Raw genomic sequence first — 24,401 nt, 5'->3', positions numbered from 1 at the left:
GATTTTTTTTTTTATTGTGATTTGATTTCAATTGATCGCACAGCCCTACTTTTTACCATACAGTATTACTATAAACCATGTATTTTGTGACACCATGAAAAAAAATAGAGCATAACACAAATTGATAGACCTTTAGTATGGTCCATATGATATATATATATACTGTATATATTGTCATACTGAATAGTTGGGGTGGGGGTTGTCTAGTGAGTGCTTTGGAAAAGAGCCAGGGGGTTATTTTATACTCCGTCCCCAAGTCTCAATTATGGCCCCCACGTCCACAGCCAAACCTAAAAATAACCCCCTGTCTGTAAAAGCGTTTGCAGAAACACAGCATAAGAGGGACGTCTGTTTCCAATCTGAAACTCGACAGGGTCCAAACCAAACCCAGGTTATCTGCACATGCTCACAAAAAAATTGGCTCCGACGTACAGAGCAGATACTGATGCTTTAAACCTTCAGATCGCCCCTCTTTCTCAGAACTGCGCCAGAATGCCTTCGCCATATCTACAAAGGTCATACTAGACTTTCTATTTATAGGGGGCTTGGAAATTGGAAGGATTCGCAAACTGCAACAGTGGTCACGCTAAATCTACACTACAGACTTCACACTGAAACACACACAAGGATGAATCACACATTCACTGAGCTGCAGGATAGAGGATATAGAACTTTCCGGTGGTAAATTGTGATTGTGTATTTAAAGAACTGTCAACAAGTAGGATTGGTTTACCATTTTTCCAAAGCAATGATTAATAGGACTGTTTACTCAAAATTGATAATTTACTATATACTCCAACTTACCTTTCTTAGTACTAAGGAACACAAAATCAGATATTGTGAGGAATAACTTTTGCTTACAGTGAATAAAAATACATTGGACTCTACTGACTTTCATTACATGGAAAAAGACATTTTTCCCCACAATGCCTACCTTTGTATTAGACAAAATAAAGAACATGTTGGTTTGGAATCAATGACATGAGGAGTAAATCATAAATCATTGTTCTTTGTGAAATATGTCTTGAAGGCACAACGCAAGGCAGAGTTTAGCTGATTTTTGTTGACAAGCCGCTGCTTTAATATAGAATTCTGCAGATATCCAGTGCAGGTGTGTGTATATTGGCAAGTCTACAAAGACTTCAAATTGATCTTCCGTTCAGAGTTGCGAACCTTTATATAATAGATTTACTGTTCAGGTGTTACATAACGTGAAGCCAATTTTGCATTGATGCCAGACTTGAATTATGAATAATCTTATCTTTTGGTTTGCATCCATCAAGTTCCAGATAAATCAAAAGAAATTAGGTCCTTTCATTCGAAAAGGCTCTTACTGGAAAGTATCTAAAAATAGATATCGCTGCATGCTTATTTAATATACAAACAACTTTGAATTAAATTTCCAGTAAAAAGGACTGTTAATCACACTTGATTTTTCTCAGAGTTAATTTAATGTCCAGGTTATTTTTAGTTCATTTATCTAAAAGAGATCTTTAGTAGATGTGTGCTAAATTCATGTTTAAAAACCAAACAGGGCACAAATACTTTTCTAATTATCAATCAACTTTTGGCAAATATGCCGTTTTTAAGTTGTTTTGTTTAATAATGAAAGGCCTGCAACAAACTATAATTTTGATAACAGCTTAATTAAATAATCACTAGAACAATTAATGGGCTAATGTTTGATTAGTCCCTCAATAAATCAGTGGGCTTTGATCAATTATTCAGCTTTTGCAATTAATTAAAATGTTGAATTACACATACGAGTCGTTCAGCTCTTGTTATGCAAGTTATATGGATATGGGAAAGAAAAAAATCATGGAAAGTAATATAGTCCTTAGATCACACTTTAACTTTAATATAAAGTATTTTCGGTTGAACTACAGTCTTGTGCTACAGCGCCTCAGTGGTCAAATCGTAATAACCCATGGATTTTCATTAGGACATATGAAACAAAAACACATTTCCCAGAGATGGGTTGCAGCTGGAAGGGCATCCGCTGCGTAAAACATATGCTGGATAAGTTGGCGGTTCATTAATTAAAGGACTAATAAAGGGAATAATAACAATAACAAAAAGACATTGTATGTCCTTCAGTTTTTTTTTTTTTAGATGATATGGTAGCTTTTTTGATACATAACTTTTTTTTATTTGTATGACTAGCATTTTTAAACTTTGAATGCTAGGTTCCACACAATTTCTTCATGTTGTCCCAATACAAATTGATAAAGTAAACTTTTTACAAATTGGATTGGATTGAACTAGGCCACCATATTGGAAAATCTGATAAGCAATGTTTTATTCTTCTGCGATAAAAATTACGATATGAATACAGTTTCAGAAGGTGGTTTGACTTATGGGAAGTCTCAGTAATTCAGTATGGTATTCGGTACAGAAATTAAAAAATCATAATTAAAAAGTAAATGCTTTTCTTACTTTGTTTTGTCTTTGATTTTTTTTTCCTTTATAAATGTTTCCCAAATTATGTGTAACAGAGCAAGGGAATTTTCACAGTATGTCTAATAATATTTTTTTTCTGGAGAAAGTCTTATTTGTTTTATTTCGGCTAGAATCATTATACAATAACTTGCCAAAATTACTCTAACCTGCCTTAACCTAATTAACCTAGTTAAGTCTTTAAATGTCACTTTAAACTGTACAGAAGTGTTTTGAAAAATATCTAGTAAAATATTATTTACTGTCATCATGGTAAAGATAGATATATATTTTGCATAAATCATAAAAATTCCATGTAAATACAGTGATTAAATACAATTCTGTAGCTCCTGGTCAACTGTAATCCAGACTTAAGATTGCATATCTTTGTGATGTGACTATTGCGGATGCGCACATTGTAATATCGATGCTGAAACAATATTGTGCAGCCCAGATTGAACATAAAACAACTAAGCTGTTCCCCAAAAAACCTTAGGAATTGTGTTGTTTTAATTCCTTTTAAATAAATAGTTTAAAGATGTAGCAAAAGTCGTTTTTTGAGTGTAGCTATTTTCATTTTTATTATTTTTATTTGTCTATATAGTTTTCAATCATTGAATATATTGGTTTAGTGTTTTGATTCATTTTATTTTTCCGGATTAGTCCCATTATTCACACACTTATCCAGCATATGTTTTACGCAGTGGATGCCCTTCCAGCCACAACCCAGCACTGGGAAACACCCATACACTCTTGCATTTACACACATACACTACGGCCAATTTAGCTTATTCAATTTACCTGTACCACATATCTTTGGACTTGTGGGGAAAACCGGAGCACCCAGAAAAAACCCACGCGAACACGGGGAGAATATGCAAACTCTACACAGAAATGCCAACTGACCCAGCCAGGGCTCAAACCAGCAACCTTTTTTACTGTGAGGCTATCGTGTTACCCTTAATACTGTTTAATAATAGTTCAATTAAATGAAAATGAGAAATATTTTGTAAAATACTTTTAAGATTAGTTTTTATATAGATATTTTATTTGTTATATAATTTCACTTAATTTATTAAATATTATGCTACAATTTTATGTTTACAATGCATTTCACTCAAACACTTTTACAAACAAACACTTGTAGCATGATATAAACTTTTTTTGTCATCTTAGTAAAAACATATGTCCTGTCTGCTGTGTTTAATGAATGCTTGAGTGACGGGGTGCTGTTATGGTACCCTGAGATTCCATGGCCTCCGTGAGAGAGGGAAGAATCTCCTTATTTTCAGGCTGTAATTTCCTGCTCCGTTTCACTCTTTAGAGCCATAAAAATTTTCATTTTAAAAACATGCAGTGAGGCAGTCAAGTCATTTATCCTGCACTAACTCTGATGAGCGCATTTCAGATGCTCTTTACAGCCGCCTATAAAAGTTACAGCAAAACAAAACATAAACAAACCTGAAATGCTCAGAGAGACTCTTAAAGGTCACCGTCATGAGAGTAATATAAAACACATATATATAAAAGGGCTCTTTTTTTCTTTTCCCCCTCGGAGGGTGTCAATAATGCTAAACACCTGAGAATAAATGATTTAGCTCTGTTCTTGCCTGCCTGCTGTCTTGCTTTGAGGTTGTATTTCTCCATTTGTGAGAGTTTACTTACTCCCACTTTGGGCTTTGAGAGCTTTGTGCACTTTCCAAAAACAATTGGCATTTCCAGCTTTAAAGGAAACTCTGAGAATCAACAAGTCGATTAGCGAGGTGGACTAGTTTATCCAACCCAGGCTCATTATGGATATGTACCCCTGTATAGATTTCTGGAGAGCGCAAAATACATCCCAGGAGGTACTTTTTTTGTCGTTTTTATAACATTTGTTATCCACCAGAGGACGCTTTGTACACTTTTCCAGTTTTCAGATCTCAAATTTCTCTCGCAGGTGCCATTCACACCTGCTCTTCTCAAGTAAATCTACCTGAGGCCACTATTGACTAACTGACTGACCAACCGACCAACTCAACCCCCACCCACTCCCTTCCCTAAACACAGCTGATAGTCTTTTAAAAGCAACGCTTGACCCACCCACCAATCCAGAAAAAGAAAAACCCTCAGTTCTGCCTGATTTTTACCACATTTTAAGATCTTACCACGTTCTCACCCTGTTATTTACTTGTTTATTTTATTGTTTGCCTTTTGTTTTATCTTCTTTCTGGAACCATTCTTCACCACACTCAAACCCCATCAACATGGTCAACTCCTCTCTGCGTCTCAAAGAAGTACATGTATATTGTATTGTTCAATCTCACATGGCGGATATTTTCTGAGGGCCGTGGATTAAAGGTAATAGATTAATTTATTTTTAGCTGTTGTTGTTGTAATAATGTTCCGTTTCTTGTGCAGAATTCCAGACCTTGGAATTATAAGGTTCTATTTGCGTTCTGAATGATTTTGAGATATTAAGCTTCAAAGTTTTTGCATAGCAAACAGTATGTGTGTAACATTTGTTTTTTTGTTTTTTTTAAATGAAACGCTGTAAAATGTAAACAACTTATAAATAAAAAAAACTCCCAACATGTAAATAAGTTGTCATTTAATAAGAATATGTCAATAAGTCAATTTTCACAAAAATGTCAGATAAATCCTTATAATTCTAAGGCGACAGTTTTGTATCATCATTTGTCTATGTATGTTTCTTTTACTCTTAAAGTACCTATTTATTGACTTGCATTTTATGATTTACAAATGCATATCTAGATTATCTAGCATATCTAAACTAAAATTTTTGGGTGAACTATTCCTTTAACTAGAGCTGTCTAATATTAACTAATAATCCGATGCGTGAAAGAATGGCAAATATTGCCATTCAATAAGCAATGCGATATCTCAAAAAGAAACGTTATAAACAACATTTATAATATTTTATTTCAAATATATTATTTATTTTTAATTATTATTTGAATTATTAATTCAAGGTAAAGAAATCTACATCTTCCAAAAGAAAACAGCAATATTTCACAATGTTTAGTGACCAAAGCTTGAATAAATGAATAATAATTGAATAAAGTGACAAATATCATTATCAGTATTGTTTTCTCCCAACAGTTGTTATAAATCGCCACTAGTACAGGATTTAGCAATAATAATAATAATAATAATAATAATAATAATAATAATAATAATAATAATAATAATAATAATAATAATAATAATAATAATAATAATAAATGAATACATGAGTTTATTATTATTATTATTATTATTAATATACATAGAAAAAAAATATTAGGTTTATATTAATTTCACATGTGCTAAAGATCAAATGTTTCAAAAGGTTTCTAAAGAATCCTTTAAAGTAAGAATAAGATTAAGTAATCTGCATAATAATAAAGCACTATTGTTAAAAATTTAAAAATCTTTAAAAGTCATTCCACCATTCATCCTACTATCACAATCAGTCGGAGGAAAAAAAAAAAAAAACTATTCTAAAAGTTCATCCCAAGACCCTTGCTCCCTTCCGTCTAGCCATTCTGGAACACAATAACCAGCCTTACGTAAACAACCCCTAAGAAACCCATCCAATCTTCCATCAGGTGAACCCTGAGCGCAGTCTAATTACCTAGGGTTTCCAGTTCAGTTCAGTCAACCCACCGGCTAGTTGATTTTAAAAAAAATAAATAAAAAAGTGCAGTTTCGCACATCCCTAGGAGCAAACCGCTCGCTCTTTAAATCAGATTCCATCGCCTAAATTCATTAGAGGCTGATGAAAGCAACATAAATGGCTTCATAATAACCTATATCAGATTATCCGTGTATGAACAATGCTTTATCTTCCACCACAAGTGGGAAGAACGGTTAACATTTGCGTCCTTCCCGAGGCATTCTGGGAAATAAACATATTACAAAAGGAGCCCCGAGAGTTCAAAAAAGCAGATTAGAAAGTTGAAGGCTCACAACAATTCCAACACAAGCAGCTAATCAATGCGGCAGGAAGAGTTGTTCCATTATAAAGTGATTAAGAGATCATTTAAAGCGCAATCTGGAGCAACCCCAAGCCCACCACCCTGGAGTGAGGCGATCAATAACCTGTATGTATGGAGAACAGTAATTAAAACAGAGAGCTGCGGTTCGCAATGCAGTTTGGAGGAGGGTGGTTTTTGGAGGGTGGCTTGGGGTGGAAAGCTGTTCTGGACACAGTGAGCTCAGCTTTAAATTCTAGCATACCAATGTGACGAGCACAAAAAGGTGTCTGTGCGGAGTCTAGAGGCTGAGGGTATGGTTGAATATTCAAATGAGGCAAATCATGACTCCATAATCAGGTGGAAAGAAGAGTTGCCAGAAAAAGAAGAGGGAAAAAAAAAATAATAATAAAAACAATGACACACTTCAGCGATTTCACACGGTTATCACTCAATCTCCATTTAGCTCTCATTACTCAGCTAGCTTTACATTCTTAAAGATGACAGCTTGTGTAGGCAGCCACTTTGTTTCCTCATGAATCACAATGCTTGCGTGAGTACGTGTTCACGTGGTGTGTTTGTTTGCGTGGAAGTGACTGAGAATTTGATGATATTCATTATATTTACGAGGTCAAATTCTCTCACCTGACGATAAAGGACAATATGGGTTTAACTGGTTTTTAATTACACATGCATAATACTGTTCGTACCATATCAATCATTGGCTTATATGTAACTCAGTCTTACCTTGCACAGGTTTATTTTCAGCAACAAGTAAAAGTACGATGTATGGGTCAAAATTCAAAAATCAGCTGCACAATATATTGTTCCAGCATCGAAATCGCAATGTGCACATCCAATAAACAAGCAATAGCCACTTCACATGAAGTGCAATATTGAGTTTATATGTTGAGATTATTTATCAGGAGCCACAGTTCAGAACACAGAAGATTTTTGGATTCACATAAGAGTTTAACCATAAAGGAGTGAAAGATTTGCATGTGTAGTGACTGTGTAAGCATTCAGTCATGAGGGTTTAAAGTGTTCAGGTACATGAAGTTGTACTGTTTGTAACTCGAATAAAGGTGTGTTTATTGAATTATTTACACAATGAAGACAAAATGGTGTTATTTTAAATGTAAAATATTCAATTTCTTTACCTGAATACTATGATGTAAATATTCACTTCCATCTTGCCAATAATAATCCGTAATCTTCCAGAATAATTCCAATCAGTCTAATTTAATGAATTCTTTTCTCAATAGAGCTATTCAATACATCTGGTGAAATTGTATTCATATCACAATCTAAATCGCAGTAAAACAAAATAACCACAGTCAAATTTCTCCAATATTGTGCAGCTCTAATTAGAAATAAATTAGATCAAGTTCCATTATTTGTAAATTAAAATTGTAAATATATGAAAGTCAATTTTGGATTAGTAATTTGCACTTCGACAGCTTTAAACCCAGCTTTCTCAATGTTTAGATTTTTTTGGAACAATCAATAGTTGGATCTCATCCAATTTTTGCCCCATCCTAATTATCTCGTACATCATAGACCTTTTTCACATTTTTAACCCATTTACTAACAGTTTAGTAATGATCTATTAATCCAGGAAAAAATAGCTTTATGTAATAAACAAGCTTGGATATTTAAGAAATGGACTTGATCTTATTTGATTATTTTGTATTTTTGTACCTTATTCATTCATTCTTTCATTCAATGGAAGTCAATGCAAACACTGGGAGAACATGCAATATCCACACAGAAATGGTAACTGACCAAGCCGAGGACCAGAGACCGACACAGCATGGCCCTATTTTTTTACTTTTTATGTGGACAGACCTTATTATTATAAACTTATGTAACATTTTCTTCTCACAGATATAAAATATATCCAAAGTAAGTAACAGAAAATGAAAACATAAATATGTAAACACTTTTAAGAAATATCAAACATTAAATATCATTATCATAAATATACACAACATAAAGATAAAAAAATACAATTCTTGTATAATCAGTGAGACTATTTGATGACACAGAATAAATGTTATTTTACAATACACATTAATACCATTCAATCTAAATCTACACCATCAAAAATGTAAAAGTAATACATTTTTCTAGCATAATGTCCATAAAATTACAATCATCATTCATTCATTTTCCTTCAGCTCAGTCCCTTTATTTATCACAGGTCACAATAGTGGAATGAACCGCCAATTTATCCAGCATGTTTTACAAAGCGGATGCCTTTCCAGCTGCAACCCAGTACTGCGAAACATCCATACACATACACTACAGCCAATTTAGTTTATTCAATTCACCTATAGCGCACCCAGAGCACCCGGAGGAAACCCACACAAACATTTAGACAACATGCAAACTCCACGGAAAATGCCAACTGATCCAGCCGAGACTCGAACCAGCGACCTTCTTGCTGTGAGGCGACAGCACTAACCACTGAGCCATGTGTCGCCACATTACATTATATTTTAACATTACATTTTAATCATAAATTCTTGCATTTGCAATATTAATAAATGCTTATATACAATGCAAAATATAGAATATCATTCTTATAATCCCCATCTAATCCCTATAATCTCTGTCTAAGTGACAACAGCTTTGAATAGGGATAACAAAACCGCAGTCATATGCGTTTTGTCAAAATAGCCATCACAAGAACAAAAATGCTTCGGATTTCATCAGACATATGCTGGCCATGGGGATTTTCAGATACATTTAGTCTTAACTGCAGCTCATTACGCACATAGGGATGAATGAAACATCATCAGTACCGAACAAAGCTGTTGTACTCAGCGAGCGTTCTGCCTTTTCCTTTTTCTGCATGTAATCTCACTTAATTTGCAAACATATCTCTCTGTCTTTGTGCAGTGTCTGGACGCACTCCATCTCAGCGTGCTTTGCAGGAGTGGCCAGTTCTCTGTCTCTCTCCATCTGTGGCTGCTGTGGTTCCGCGCGTGATGTTTGACAAGAGGTTAAAGTTTCAGAAAAATGGCTTACAAAGCTGCTGGAAGCCAGGCAGTCTGTCCAAGGGCAGAAGGGAGCTGAGGGCTGAGGCCTGTAACTCGTCCAAAGTGACGTCCAACACTCACGAATCCTCTCTCTCGGTTTGCTTCACTCCTTGTTTTGCTTTTCTTTTTTTTTTTTTTTGGTGGGTTCAGCGCTTACTCGCCCAGGCTTTGCAGTTCAGTGCTAGTTCTACTAGTAGTGATGGCTCTTGCTTCAACTGACACCTCCATAGGTTGGCCATTTTATCAAAATTATTAGCCCTCCTGTTTATTTTTTCCCCAATTTCTATTTAACGGAAAGATTTTTTCAGCACATTTCTAAACATAACAGTTTTAATAACTCATTTTTAATATCTTTTATCTTTGCCACAATCACAGTACATAATATTTTGCTAGATATTTTTCAAGACACATTCAGCTTAAAATGTAATTTAATGGCTAACTAGGTTAATTAGGTTAACTAAGCAAGTTTGGGTAATTAGGCAAGTCATTTATAGATAATTTGTTCTGTAGACTATCAAAGAAAAAAATATTGCTTGACGGGGCTAATAGTTTTGACCTTAAAATGGTTTTAAAAAAATAAAAACAGCCTTTATTCTAGCCAAAATAAAACAATTAAGACTTTCTTCAGAGGAAAAAGACATTGTAGGAATTACTGTGAAAAATTCCTTGCTCTTTTATACATCACTTGGAAGATATATAGAAAAATAATATTAATAATAACAATAATAATAAATTGCAAATAATTTTTATTTCAACTGTACACCACCAAGATTGCATTTATGTAAAAATATATTTAAATTATTTTAAACGTCAACGGACATTTTCAGACAAGAACCAATTGGTTCATGCCACAACACAGACTGACTTTTTCCACACAAATTAAATTGAACTGACTATTTTCGAGATAATGGAAAAATCAGTTTCATGTAAAAACAATACATTTTACATTAGGACTGCACTATGTAGCGTTTCAGCATCAATACTGCAATTTGCGCATATGGAGTAGTCATGTCATAAGATCTGTAATGTTCAGTCAGGATTATTGGCCAGGAGTTTATCATCTGCATGTATTTTTAAGATCTGTGATTGTGTGAAAATGTCAAGCCATGTTTGGAACTTTGTATATATTAACAATAAAGTCTATACAGTTTTATTTTATATTTGAATATTCAATTTGTGTACCGAATACAGCTAGGCTCACCGGAAAACAGTTTTTTTTATTTGTATCATTGCTCTACTGTTTATCAATGCTTGTGATTGGTTTATTATGTTGTATGCAGAGGCACTCTAAAAAAAATCATCTTAAAGAAATGTAAAATTACAAATCCTTTCCAAATGGAAGTATTCACTTCAACAGGTGAAATCATACTGCATATATTGCAATGTCTTTTTTTACAATATTGTGCTTCTCTATTTTTATTCTAATATTATTTACAGAAAAAATGCACAAATTTAATTTTAAAATAAAAAATCCAAACAAATTTTTGAAAAACAAATAAATAAAAATGCATATGTCAATGCAACCTCATAACCTTTTAATTTAGTTAAAAATTATTCCTTATTCCTACATTTTAGTATGATTTGCTCATCCCTCACAGAAGTGTAGGTTTAGGTTTTTTTTTTGGTTTTTTTTGTGAGCATGTCTCCCTTTAAAAATTGTATTTCATACAAATTAAATATCATGAATTTGTACGAATTAACTACTTTTCTGACAATACATAAAATAGTAATGTTTCCTAGTGAGATCACTCTTTATTAAGCTTACAATGGCTAGTTTTTAGAGGTGCGGTCGATCGAAAAGGTCATGATACACTGATTTCACAAAAACTGGATAATTTTTCACATCAGCAAGAACAACTCAATCTAGTAAAAGTAGTGCAGATGAGCAAAGACCCAAACAAAATAAATCAAATATACTGACACAGATCCATTTTCATTCTCAACCCTTAATGTTAAATTAAAATGTTATTGTGTGTCTATTTGTTTGTCCAAGCCAAAGTAGATTTAATTTTTTACTTAATTATGTGTGTGCACATGCAAAGAAATGTTTGTGAGTACCAGATCTCTCCTTCACCTTTTGTCATGTAAACGCTTTTAAACGCCTGCAACTTTCATGACAATGCAAAATGCTGGTTGAAATGTGCAATTAATGCGAGTCCAGATGGATCAACTGTGATTCATTACAATCCTAGTTTTACTATGCTTAACCACATCCTGAATAAAAAGTTTTCATTTTCATATTACCATGCATGTGTGATATGAAGTTTAAACAGTACAAAACAGTAAAAATGCTAAATTAAAAAATATGTGCACATTTAAATGCAGGGAAAATGGTGTGGAAATAAACATCCAATACTTTTAGGCTTTATTTGTTGTTTCTACAAAGATATTTTGGCTGCAAAATAGTTCATTTACGATGTTTTTTCCTGCACATTGGCCATATAATTTCTTATCAGTATTCAGTACAACATATTGATTCCATAACAATGGCATGTTATGGACATTTGTTGGAGAAGGGGAACTTGTAAAACCTGTTTTATTAACATCTAAAAATGAATTGCTAACAGAAGTTAATCAATCACTGAACCATGCTTCAACCTTTCTGTTGTGCAACAAGAAGATTTTCACTGTCCCCATCTGACCATCCCATTAAAAATATCATGAAGGCTTCACAGTCTGCCTCAGACTAAAGAGTGAATAGGACTGGAACGTGGACTCGGCTGCAGATTTCAGCAGAATTAAGTGTGAGTGTGTGACAAATTAGCATCACTGAGCACCAACAACTTGATAACAGAGTTTAGCAAAACTATGCCATCCAATACAGCAGATTATAAGATACCACAACCTCTCAGCAAGAATCGTAAAATTGTACTGCTGTTAAGTATTACCATATTCATTATATACACAGTGTAAATGTACATAAATGTATCTATATATGTGTACACACACACACACACACACACACACACACAAGGACTCCCAACTTCCAGAGATGTTCTTGATTGCTGAAATGCCACAAGTTGCACCCACCCAGAGAGAAGTGGCCAGGTTTGAAGGCCAAGGCCCACTGATCGCGCTGCCATGCTGAGGCTGACTACCCCCGCAAGAGGGCTGTGTAATGGATGATGCTGAGGCCCTAGGTCTGACAGGTAATAATTCACTCCCCAGGGGTACGAGACCCCTCGCTGGACTTAGGCAGCCAGGCAGGAACAACAGCTCTCATTCCACTGCACCCCAACAGCCCCATAAACCTCCTCTCCAGGTGCATCTTCCAGTTATTGGCTACCCTGTTGCTACGGGTTACAACAATCAACATGAAATATGAGGGGCCATTATAGTGTGGAGTGAACTCCCTAGAGTAACTAATTGAAAGTGATCCATTGTGTCTCACAGCCGGTCCAGAACAGGTACACGGTGGTTGTTTAGTTCAAATTTAAATGTAGAGAATGAATTGACTCGCATTTGTTCTATTCTAGAGATTCAATCCATCATAAAAACGGCTATGAATAACTAAAGCAGGGTAACAAGTCTCAAAAGTACATTGCCCCCGTCTGATGAAATATTGAGAAAAAAACAACAACGGTAGATGATGGCTTTGATCCAATCGTAGCACCAGGGCTATTTTAGCTCTCATTACCCTAAGAGCCATTAGGAGCGCACAGCCATCCACGGTGCACGGCAAGCGTAACATCATTTGGGGCAAAACTACAGCAATGGAAATTGGAAATAAAATTACACCCAGGCTATATGCATCATTACCCTACCAAGAGGCAGCCATGATGGGCTGAAACAAAAGCAGTGGTAAATTTAAAAGGAAAATGCGTCCTTTGTACCATATATGTCTGACTATATCAAAGATCTCCTTCTCTGTGATCGGGGTAATGATTATAGAGCACTATTAGGGTTTAAACCAGGCTTTTAACCAAAACAGGGACTAGAGATGTCTGTACCTGTGTTCATTCAAAACGAATCCGGCTGCAAGATTGTTTTGCTTCAATATGACATTTAAGGTACTGAGAACTATTCTCTGTAAAATAGGCAAAGCAATCGACGAGTGAAATGTAGCTTCCAGCAATTTCATGTTTCATGTACTCCTGCCATATAAAAAATCCCAATTTGCATAGACAACTTAAAAGGATAGTTCAACCAGAATGAAAATTCTGTGCGACACAAAATATTTTTTTCTCCCTATGTTTTTCTATTGTTGTTTGAACCTCAAACTCGACCAAAAAAATAAAAAATAAATCACATTTTTTAGGAGAATGTAATCCAGGCTTGTAATAAGTAAACAATGAAGAATTTTCATGTTGAGTGAACTTTATCTTTAAATAAAAGGAAAAAGAGCAGACACAAAATTGCTGATCTCAAAGTCAGCACAGTACATTCAAGGGTAATAGTAATCCATAATCATCTAACACGCTTACAATCAGTGAAGTAAAACAGAGAAAAAAGCAATTAAAGCAGAAAACATCACACTCTTTTACTGTATTCATAATACTGGAACCCATTAAAATTCTACTTGGGCCACTACAGAATTATTGGTTGAATACTTTAAGAGCACTTATAATCGCAACCATGAATCAAGCCTACTTATTAAATAGCAGCTATCAAACGTATTCAAAAAGAAACAACAAAAAAAGCACAGGAAAATGTCTAATGATAGCTCAGTGAGCTATTCATTATTCAATAACATTTTCGAGACAACCTCGGGGTAGATGCCAGATAGCTACCTCCTGAACCCGGAGGGATGAACCTCCAAGCTACTCTTAGTCTTGCTTACGGTTGAATTTTATCACGGACAAAAGCATTTAAGGAATCCAAAGCAGGGTCAAACATTAACCGGTGCTTGGGGGCAAAAACACCATTAGAAGTTACAAAAATGCAACAGATTATTTAAAATGTGGGGGCACAATACCCCACAGTGATATGATCTAAAACAAAGGAAGCATCAATGTTCTCTATAGCACTGCTGTTATAATATCCTGTGCGATACTACAGATGCTCTCGTATTTGATACTAATTTGATGGGCGACAGACTAACTGTTTGGAATGAGGATTTATTTCTATTGATTGGTTCACTTAATGGACATAAATGGACGGCATGATGTGCGTTTTATTTGATAATAAAAGGTATAGCCCACATAACAGATAAAACAAACCTGAAAATCATTATGGCAAAGGCAAATCAAATGATATTGCTGTGCTGTGACAGTTCTATTAGAATTTTTTTCAGCTATTATTTTTACTAAAGCCAAACTTTAAACATAATAAGAGACCATAATTCCCGACCATACCACAATAACAACAAAGGATGTCACGATGACCAGAAAAACTGTTTATTAAAAGCCCATTATTATTTGTGCGCGTGCCCTGTGAGCGCGGTCAAACGCACGTCTCCGTCGAAATGCAGGACTTGGCATGATATTGAACACAGCCAGCTTTGTCTGAAGTGAATGTAAACAGACAGGACTAACAAAATATTATGTCAAAACAGATCTGTCTACTAGGTCCTGCGGTGCAAATGCAGCCTAAACCACTGGCAGTCTATTTATGTCATTAATACTCAAACAATATTCACAAGAAAATAGAAAATCACTCCCTCATTGCTCTCATCTGGATCAGGGTAAAGTTTAGAGTTAGATACTGAAAAACAGGCACTCTTTGTTCCTATACCTTTCTTTGTTATTTTATTACCATTCACTTGTCTTACGCAGTGTTTACCTAACTAAAATAGCAAAAACTATAGCTTTTAAAAGGATTAAGCATTCGATTTGGACTTTTAAAATTGGCATGAATGTGTTCAGTAGCAGATTCTGCTGTGAAGAGTAATCTTGCATCGTCACAACAATAACACTAGAGAAACTGCAATATTTCATGACATGAAATATGTTTGGATATGGCAAAATTATTGATTTTGTATAACTGAGCATTTCATTTCTGCAGCAGACATTCGTAAGCGTAATTAATTCGCCGCCACACAGCTGGCAAAGGTGCGCAACACGCTGAATGAATACTGCACTCTCAGCTCTGTGCCTCAGGCCAAACTCCCCTAAAAACCCCTATCAGCAGCCCAAAACCAGCATGTCCATCCTTCTGGACCAGGACACGTCTCCTTCCTTCTATTCCAGCGTCCAGCTGTCTGGGCGCTGCGAGTGATATACAAACAACTGGACGCTTTCGTGCAGAGCTTGAAACCGCAGACAAAATAAGTGTTTCGCGTGCAAAAACGAGTCTAACCAATACAGGTTAAACTGGAAAACGAAATGCTTCTCATGTCATCATGTGTTCCTCATCGACATGACCAATACATGTGTTCTGCTGTAAACAACTGTGTCACAGCATTGGAAAAATTGTAAGTGGACAACCTAGTGGTTTTTGAGATTTACATGTGTTGTGAAGACCTACATGTGCCACACATAAAACGGGCAAAACTATAAAAATACAAGCATTAAATCAGATCATATCCGCGCTGTCTATAGCAATAAAGGCTGCCTTCAAGTCGGCACTGACTGCAATATTACCGACCTGAAACGATACCTGCTTATTTCCCCCTAAACTGTGCGAAATATGATCGCAACGTGTCTCAATCCTGCACAAACTTCCCTCACTGCCACGGTCAGAGTTCACATCATATAAAACAGGGACGAGGAAAAACTTCTAACAAAGGAGAAAGCCCAGCTCATTTACCTTTGCTTGCCTTTTAAATTTTCCTTTGTGCTCGTGCAGAGGGTTGATTCCTTGCAGAGACGAAGCTCGTCCGTATTAAAAACAACAGACGAAACGAAACGGAAGGTTATTAGTTTAGTGTTCCCTCAATTGGTTCGTTGTCTTCATTAATCGCATTGGTAAAAGCGGAGCAGCCCTTGGCACACAGAGTTGACACACGCCTTTGAAAAAGCAAGACTGCGCTAAAACTCTATTACATTGTGAACGATCGCTCCCAGACCACGCCCATGGTGTGCGACTGACAGTTTGCCCGTCCAATAAGGATCTGCCGGAGTGTTTTTGATGGTTCTCTTTAAAAGTTTCTTACAAGTCCCACCCAAAACGTGAACTGTTTGAACTGTAAATCCTTGTACATGACTAATAGTGCATTACATATCCAAAACAGCCGGCCAGAATAGCCTGATGGCCAATAGCGCATGAGGTAATGGCATTTAAATTTACTTCTGAAAAGGAAGTCAGTTGTGGAATTGTAGCACATTTAACACTACAAAAACTCCTCCTCATATATATAAATATATATATATATATATATATATATATATATATATATATATATATATATATATATATATATATATATATATATATATATATATATATATATATATAGACAGACAGAGAGAAAGAGAGAGAGAGAGAGAGAGAGAGAGAGAGAGAGAGGCTATAATTTTCAGTTTCTTGTGCAGATCAGTCATTTATCTTCATAAGACTTAAGACTTAACAAAATGTCAAGAAAAATGGGCATTCGTTTTAATTTATCTGTATATGTTTTTTTTACTCTTAAAGTGCCTATTTCACTTGCATTTTACTATATATATATATATATATATATATATATATATATATATATATATATATATATATATATATATATATATATATATATATATATATTCATTCATTCATTCATTTTCTTGTCGGCTTAGTCCCTTTATTAATCTGGGGACGCCACAGTGTTATGAACCGCCCACTTATCCTGCAAGTTTTTACGCAGCGGATGCCCTTCCAGCCGCAACCCATCTCTGGGAAACATCCACACACACATTCACACAAACTCTCATACACTACGGACAGTTTAGCCTACCCAATTCACCTGTACAGCATTTCTTTGGACTGTGGGGGAAACCGGAGCACCCGGAGGAAACCCACGCAAAGGCAGGGAGAACATGCAAACTCCACACAGAAACACCAACTGAGCCGAGGTTCAACCAGCAACCCACCGACTATATATATATATATATATATATATATATATATATATATATATATATATATATATATATATATATATAGTTGAAGTCAGAATTATTAGCCCCCCTGAATTACTAGCCTCCCAGTTTATTTTTTCCCCAATTTCTGTTTAACGGAGAGAAGATTTTTTTTCAACACATTTCTAAACATAATAGTTTGTTCTGCAGACTATCGAAAAAATATATACTTTAAAGGGGTTAATAATATTGACCTTGAAATGTTTTTTTTTTTTGATATGTATTTTAAAAAAAATTTATTCTAGTTGAAATAAAACAAATAAGACTTTTCCAGAAGAAAAATAATAACAGACGTACTGTGAAAATTTCCTTGCTCTGTTAAACATCATTCGGGAAATATTTAAAAAAGAAAAAAAAAATTTAAAGTGAGTTTTGATTTAATTTGTATATTCATTACTTACAACGTATCCAGCAAGTTTTTACGCAGCGGATGCCCTTCCAGCCGCAACCCATCTCTGGGAAATTAATTTGTATATACTGTATGTGTATATATATATATATATATATATATATATATATATATATATATATATATATATATATATATATATATATATATATATATATATATTGTCGGTGCATTTGAACAAAACAGTTTTGTTAAACAGATATATTTATTAAAAACGAATTTTATTCACCAAACCAGGTAGCATATGTTTTACACAGCAGATGCCCTTCCAGCTGCAATCCATCAATGGAAAACACCCATACACTCATCCACGCACATTCACGACGGACAATTTAGCTTATCCAATTCCCCTATACCACATGTCTTTGGCAAACTCAAACCAGCAACCTGCTTGAGGCGATTGTGCTACCCACTGCGCCACAGTAACACCCAAAATAAAAATATAATTCATTACAAAAAAAAAAGACCTACAAAATTTCAACTAAATTTAGGATATTTTTGTTTTTCTTGAAAATTCCTCTTTTAAAATAATAGTATTTAATATTTTCCTGTAACATATAAATTTGGGTGCAGTAATTTTTGGATTGTTATCATAAGTTATTTTGTTAGATTAACTCCATATTGGTCTAGTTATATAATTTATAGTTTTGCCAATTTAATATATACATTTTAAATGATAAAATATGCTTATTTTATTTAAAGATTTTTTTCAGTGTGGTTTATGTTAATTTCACATTTTTAAAATATCGCAATTTTCATGAGATAATTATACCATATCTTCAACATTTGTGGCAGTTTTGTCCTGTGTCCTAGTTAATTCTTCCGTCTCATATAAACATGTACAAGCAAACATTCAGCTGTGGTTTTGGTCACAGAGGTTTTCAGGACTAAAGTAGAGAGAAGATCAGCTTGGTTCAGTGGGCACTTTTACAGAGCTCAGCTCTCCCTTGACAGGAGATTTCCAACAGAGCTTAGCCATGGACCATAAAACCTGGGCGTTCTGCAGTGGTCAGATGCTGAAGTCCACGGCCATGTGATGTTATTGAACATAATGTTTTCTTTTCACCTCTATGTTATTTGCTTCTTTGTCATACATAAAACTCACAAGCAAAAAAGAATGCACATTCACTATGCAAGTGTCAAATTATAGCTTTAAAATGCATGTGTGCCATTGCTGATTCTCTTAAAAAACGTACAGTTCATAAACCAAATAAAAAGTGTTGAAGGTAGTAGAAATAAGTGTGAAAATAGAACTTCTTCGAGTTATACCACAAACATTAATGACTCCCAACATGGCAGACTGTTTAAAAATGTTTAAGTGCAAACAGAGAAATTATCGTTGTGTTTTGCTTCATCATGTTTTTCATGGACTCTGTGGGTTTTGGTTGGTTTGGCGCATTTTCAGACAGTTTTATCTGTAATTTCCTTTGGCAGTTGGATGTTTGCTAAAAGCCCAGCAACTGTGGTGAGTGCTGTGGAAAAGAAAGAAATCCACATTCATTCAGTATGGATAAAGCTCTGTATATCCTCTGACTGCTCACTCTCCTGTAATAGATGTTGACAAAATCTTTAACATGTTTTCCGTTTCTCTTCCTCCTCGCCAGCTTGCGTGGTCAGAGATCTGTCAATGCAGGACTATTTTTATAAAGACTCCCTTTTAATTGCTTCTGTTTCTGTTGATCTCATGCCTGACTTTATCTGATTCAGAAAGTGTCATGAATCATCAAAACAAAAGCCCCTGAATACCAATTTTAGACCGAATCTGATTTGAATTTAGATTTGTGCAGTCTCACTGTCTGACTCAAAGACTATCTTTATGTTGTAATATTTGACCAGAAGAGATACAGAGATATACACTCACCGGCCACTTTATTAGGTACATCTGTCCAACTGCTCGGTAACGCAAATTTCTCATCAGCCAATCACATGGCAGCAACTCAATGCATTTAGGTATGTAGACATGGTCAAGATGATCTCCTGCAGATCAGACCGAGCATCAGAATGGGGAAGAAAGAATGACTTTGAACGTGGCATGGTTGTTAATGCCAGACGGGCTGGTCTGAGTATTTCAGAAACTGCTGATCTACTGGAATTTTCAAGCACAACCATCTCCAGGGTTTACAGAAATTGGTTTAAAAAAGAGAATATTTCGTGAGCGGCAGTTCTGTGGCACAAATGCCTTGATGCTAGAGGTCAGAGGAGAATGGCCAGACTGGTTCCAGCTGATAGAAAAGCAACAGTAACTCAAATAACCACTCGTTACAACTAGGGTGTGCAGAAGAGCATCTCTGAACTCACAATACGTCAAACCTTGAGGCAGATGGGCTACAGCAGCAGAAGACCACACCGGGTGCCACTCCTGTAAGCTATTAACAAGAAACTAAGGCTACAATTTGCACAGACTCACCAAACTTGGAAAATAGAGGATTGGAAAAACGTTGCCTGGTCTGATGAGTCTCGATTTCTGACCCCAACATTTAGATGGTAGGGTCTGAATTTGGCATCAACAACATGAAAGCATGGATCCATACTGCCTTGTATCAGTGGTTCAGGCTGGTGATGTCATAGTGTGGGGATATTTTCTTGGCACACTGAGACCATTAGTACCAGTTGAGCATCATGTCAACACAACAGCCTACCTGAGTATTGATGCTGACTATAAAGTGGCCGGTAAGTGTAGATATATTGATTAAAAATAGATAGAGGTCTATTGATGAAGTCTTTATTAATACGTGTGTGGGTGTGCTTTTATATGAAAATATGTTTTTTTCATAGTAATGTGTTGTTTTTATGCTGTTTTGTTAACATAAATACAATTGAAGGCAAAAGTATTAGCCTTCCTGTAAAACTTTTTATTATTATTATTACTAAAAAAAATTTTGTTAAAATATTTTCCTGTTTAATGGATTACATGGAAGATTTTTTTTTTCACATTTTTTACACATAATAGTTTTAATAAAAAAGATTTATATTTAAATTAATATCATACATGTACAGTACATGCTATTTTACTAGTTACTGTAGTTTTCAAGATAATAAATTCAGCTTAAAATGCCATTTAAAGGCTACAGTAAACTACAATAAGTCAACTGTGGAAAATCAAAAGAAGAAACAAAGATTTCTTAAATACAGTTGAAGTCAGAACTATTAGCCCCCCTGAATTACTAGCCTCCTCTTTATTTCCCCCCAATTTCTATTTAAATGAGATTTTTTCAACACATTTCTAAACAGAATAGTTTTAATAACTTATTTCTAATAACGGATTTCTTTTATTTTAATAAAAGAAATCCGTTACTGTAAATAATGTTATAGATCTTTTTTAAAACACTTCTATACAGCTTAAAGTGACATTTAAATGCTAAACAAGGTCAATTAGGTTAACTAGACAAGTAAAGGTAATTAGGCAAGTTATTGTATAATGATGGTTTGTTCTGTTGACTATACCGAAAAAAATTTACCTTAAAGGGGCTAACAACATGATAACATTGACATTGAAATGTTTTTTCTAAATTAAAAAGTGCTTTTGTTTTAGCCGAAATCAAACAAAAGAGACTTTCTCCAGAGGAAAAAATATTATCAGACATACTGTGAAAATTTCCTTGCTCTGTTAAACATCATATGGAAAAAAGAAAGAAAAAAAAACATTCAAAATGGGGCTAATAATTCTGACTTCAACTGTATGCCAATATAATAATATTGACCTTACAATTACAGCTAAACTAAAAGACATAAGACTTTCTCCAGAAGAAAAAGTATTATGGGAATTACTTATGAAAATGTCCTTGCTCTCTTTTCACTTGGGAAATATCATTCATTCATTTTCCTTCGGCTTAGTCCCTTATTTATCAGGGGTTGCCACAGTGGAATGAACCACCAACTATTTTGGCATATGTTCTATTCAGCGGATTCCCTTCCAGCCACAACCCATTACAAGGAAACACCCAATTTAGTTAATCCAATTCACTAACACTGCATGTTTATGGACTGTGGGGAAAACCGGACCGCCCAGAGGAAACCTACGCGAACACCGGGAGAACATACAAACTCCACAAAAATGCCAACTGGCTCAGCCGGAACTCGAACCAGTGTCCTTCTTGCTGTGAGGTGACAGTGCTAACAGCTGAGTCACCATACCACTCTCACTTGGGAAATATTAGAAAAATGATAAACATTTCACAGTAGAGATTATAATTTTGCCTTCATATTTCATAGATTTGGACAGTTGTAAACACATACCCACACACACACACACACACACGCACACGCACGCATTATATAGCATTTTTGGCACGTTTCAGTGTAAGTTAGACTTTTAAAGAGCTTCTTAATGATTAACTTACAAAAGTAAATAGTAAAACCAGTAATTAGTAATAACATGGTAACATCCAAATATATCCATATTTCAAATGCATTATGAGTTATTCAGAACATTCATACAAATACTTCAATCATGAAGCAATGGAGTATATCTCTTCAAAACCCAAGAAATTTCCATTAAACCAACAGAACGTTTTATCAGTATGACAATCTCTCAATATAAATAAGAAACATCATCTCAAGCCATTAAATGTCACTGAACCTTTGACATGTTAACATTCCTTCTAACATTCACTCTTCACTATCATTAACAGTGCGTACACAAACCTCAAAGTGCTATGCGGTCTATCATATGACCGACCAGCACTGTGTTTATTCTCAAGCGCACAAACAGATGCAGACAAACTGGCTACACATCCTGCTTCTGTCATCATCGCTGTAGCAAATCATGCGGTTTGTGATCCAGAAGACTGTTCCTAGAAACAAACACAGCAACTGTTAAGAATATGAATATGTGCCTTGATCAGAACTTTAAAGTTAACTTTGAAGCATCCGTACACTCTAAACTGCACATTTAGCTGTAATGCTACTGGGTTTGTGAAATTTCCACATTAAAATTTGATCACAGTAGAGTTTTAAAAGGGGGTATGTCATACATTTTTTACTTTTTATTTTGTCTCTGAGGTCCGTTTATTACGCTAGTGAAGTCTTATGTTAGTAAAGCCAAAAAGGGTCTCTGAACATTTGGAATTTAATGGTCCTACTGCTGCTGCTTCATTAAAAATATTAATTTTATTTTTTTTAATCTTAATTTTGTATAATCATTTTATTAAACAATATTTTGAAGTAACATTTAATAATAATTTGAATGAACATTTACTTACTGTATCTCTTAGGTTTTTTGTTGTTGTTTTCATTTGATCGTCATTAGTATGTAATCATTAATTGTTATCAATTTTCTGTGCATTTTTGTCATTCTTTTAGCCTTAATTTATATATTTCTAAGTTTAGTAATTGTAGTACTGCAATTTAAACTTGAGTATTATATTATTATTATGTTTATTATTATTATTATTGTTGTTTTTGTTGTTGTTTGTTTCTCATACAATATATGTATTTTTATTTATTATTTACTTTATTTTAATGCAAATTAAGCCTTAATTTATATTTTATTTTAGTTTTAGTAAAACTAATACTGCAACTTAAACTTTATTATTATTATTATTATGTTTAATATTACAATTATTATTGTTGTTGTTTCTCATATAATTTTATTTGTATTTTAATTTATTTATTATTTATATAATTAAAATGTCATTTAACCCATTTTATTTTATTTTAGCTAAATTAATTGTAATACTGCAACTTAAACTTGAGTAATATTATTATTAATATTTATTTTTAATGATATTTTCTCATATACTATTTATATGTTTTGTATATTTTTATTAAAATATATTATTTATTTTATTTTAATTCAAATAAATACATTTATTAATTAATAATTATTCACTTTATTTTAATTTAGGTAAAAAAAAATATGCATTAAAATGCATTCAATTTATTAATTACTGTTTTTTTTTTATATATTTTAATTTAAGTTGGTAAATTTTTCGTATGTAATCATATTTTCATATTTGAAATGTTAGATTTTTTTTCATCTAATATTTACATTTTTATAAAAAATTTTATTTAATTTTTTCAAACAAGAACACCAGAAGGGATGTTCAACTTCTAATGAAAATCTCACCACTCAAACACCCTCAGGTTATCCCAAACCACTACATCCTTTTTTCTTTCTTAAAACACAAAAGAAGATATTTTGATTAATGTCCAAACTGTGTTTGTTTAATAAAATGCAAAGCCAATGGGTCTATAACAAGAGACTGTCATTGCATGTGGTATACAGTATATCAAGAAAACAATAAGAAATTTTCAATATATTGTGTTCAGCAGATCAAAGAAAACCATTCAGGTCTGAAACAACATGAGGCAGAATATATATATATATTAACTTCTGGATGTGCTGCTCCCTTATAGTATGCTGTACCATATGTAGCTATGTTCATAGTACAACAAATAAACTGAAAAATGCATATTTTTAATGCTTGTGCACAGAAATAACTGCTGTTGAAACAATTCCCGTAGACAAGCAGATGACACATGGTTTCACGAAATCACATTTTTGTGGATTACATTGAAATGATAATGGTATCAATTTAAAACTCTTTCTTTTAAAATAGCA

General features: G+C 34.1%; 2 protein-coding genes across 4 annotated transcripts in view; both read right to left on the bottom strand.

The window, feature by feature from the left end:
* The window catches only part of sema6cb (semaphorin 6Cb), a 269,311-nt gene extending 252,970 nt beyond the window's left edge, over nt 1-16,341 (bottom strand). For all 3 annotated transcript variants that reach the window (XM_087285827.1, XM_087285830.1, XM_087285831.1), the window contains exon 1: nt 16,124-16,341. The gene's annotated coding sequence lies outside the window, so the exon portion shown is untranslated. The remainder of the gene's footprint in view (nt 1-16,123) is intronic.
* A 5,685-nt stretch (nt 16,342-22,026) lies between these two features.
* lysmd1 (LysM, putative peptidoglycan-binding, domain containing 1) overlaps nt 22,027-24,401 on the bottom strand; it is a 324,645-nt gene continuing 322,270 nt past the window's right edge. The window contains exon 8 of the transcript XR_015510646.1: nt 22,027-22,632. The gene's annotated coding sequence lies outside the window, so the exon portion shown is untranslated. The remainder of the gene's footprint in view (nt 22,633-24,401) is intronic.

Source organism: Danio rerio, chromosome 16, assembly GCF_052040795.2.
Source record: "Danio rerio strain M-AB ecotype USA chromosome 16, GRCz13ab, whole genome shotgun sequence".
In the NCBI taxonomy this organism is placed as follows: domain Eukaryota; kingdom Metazoa; phylum Chordata; class Actinopteri; order Cypriniformes; family Danionidae; genus Danio; species Danio rerio.
The sequence above is the reverse complement of the archived record's forward strand: the minus strand, read 5'-3'. Positions and strand labels throughout refer to the sequence as shown.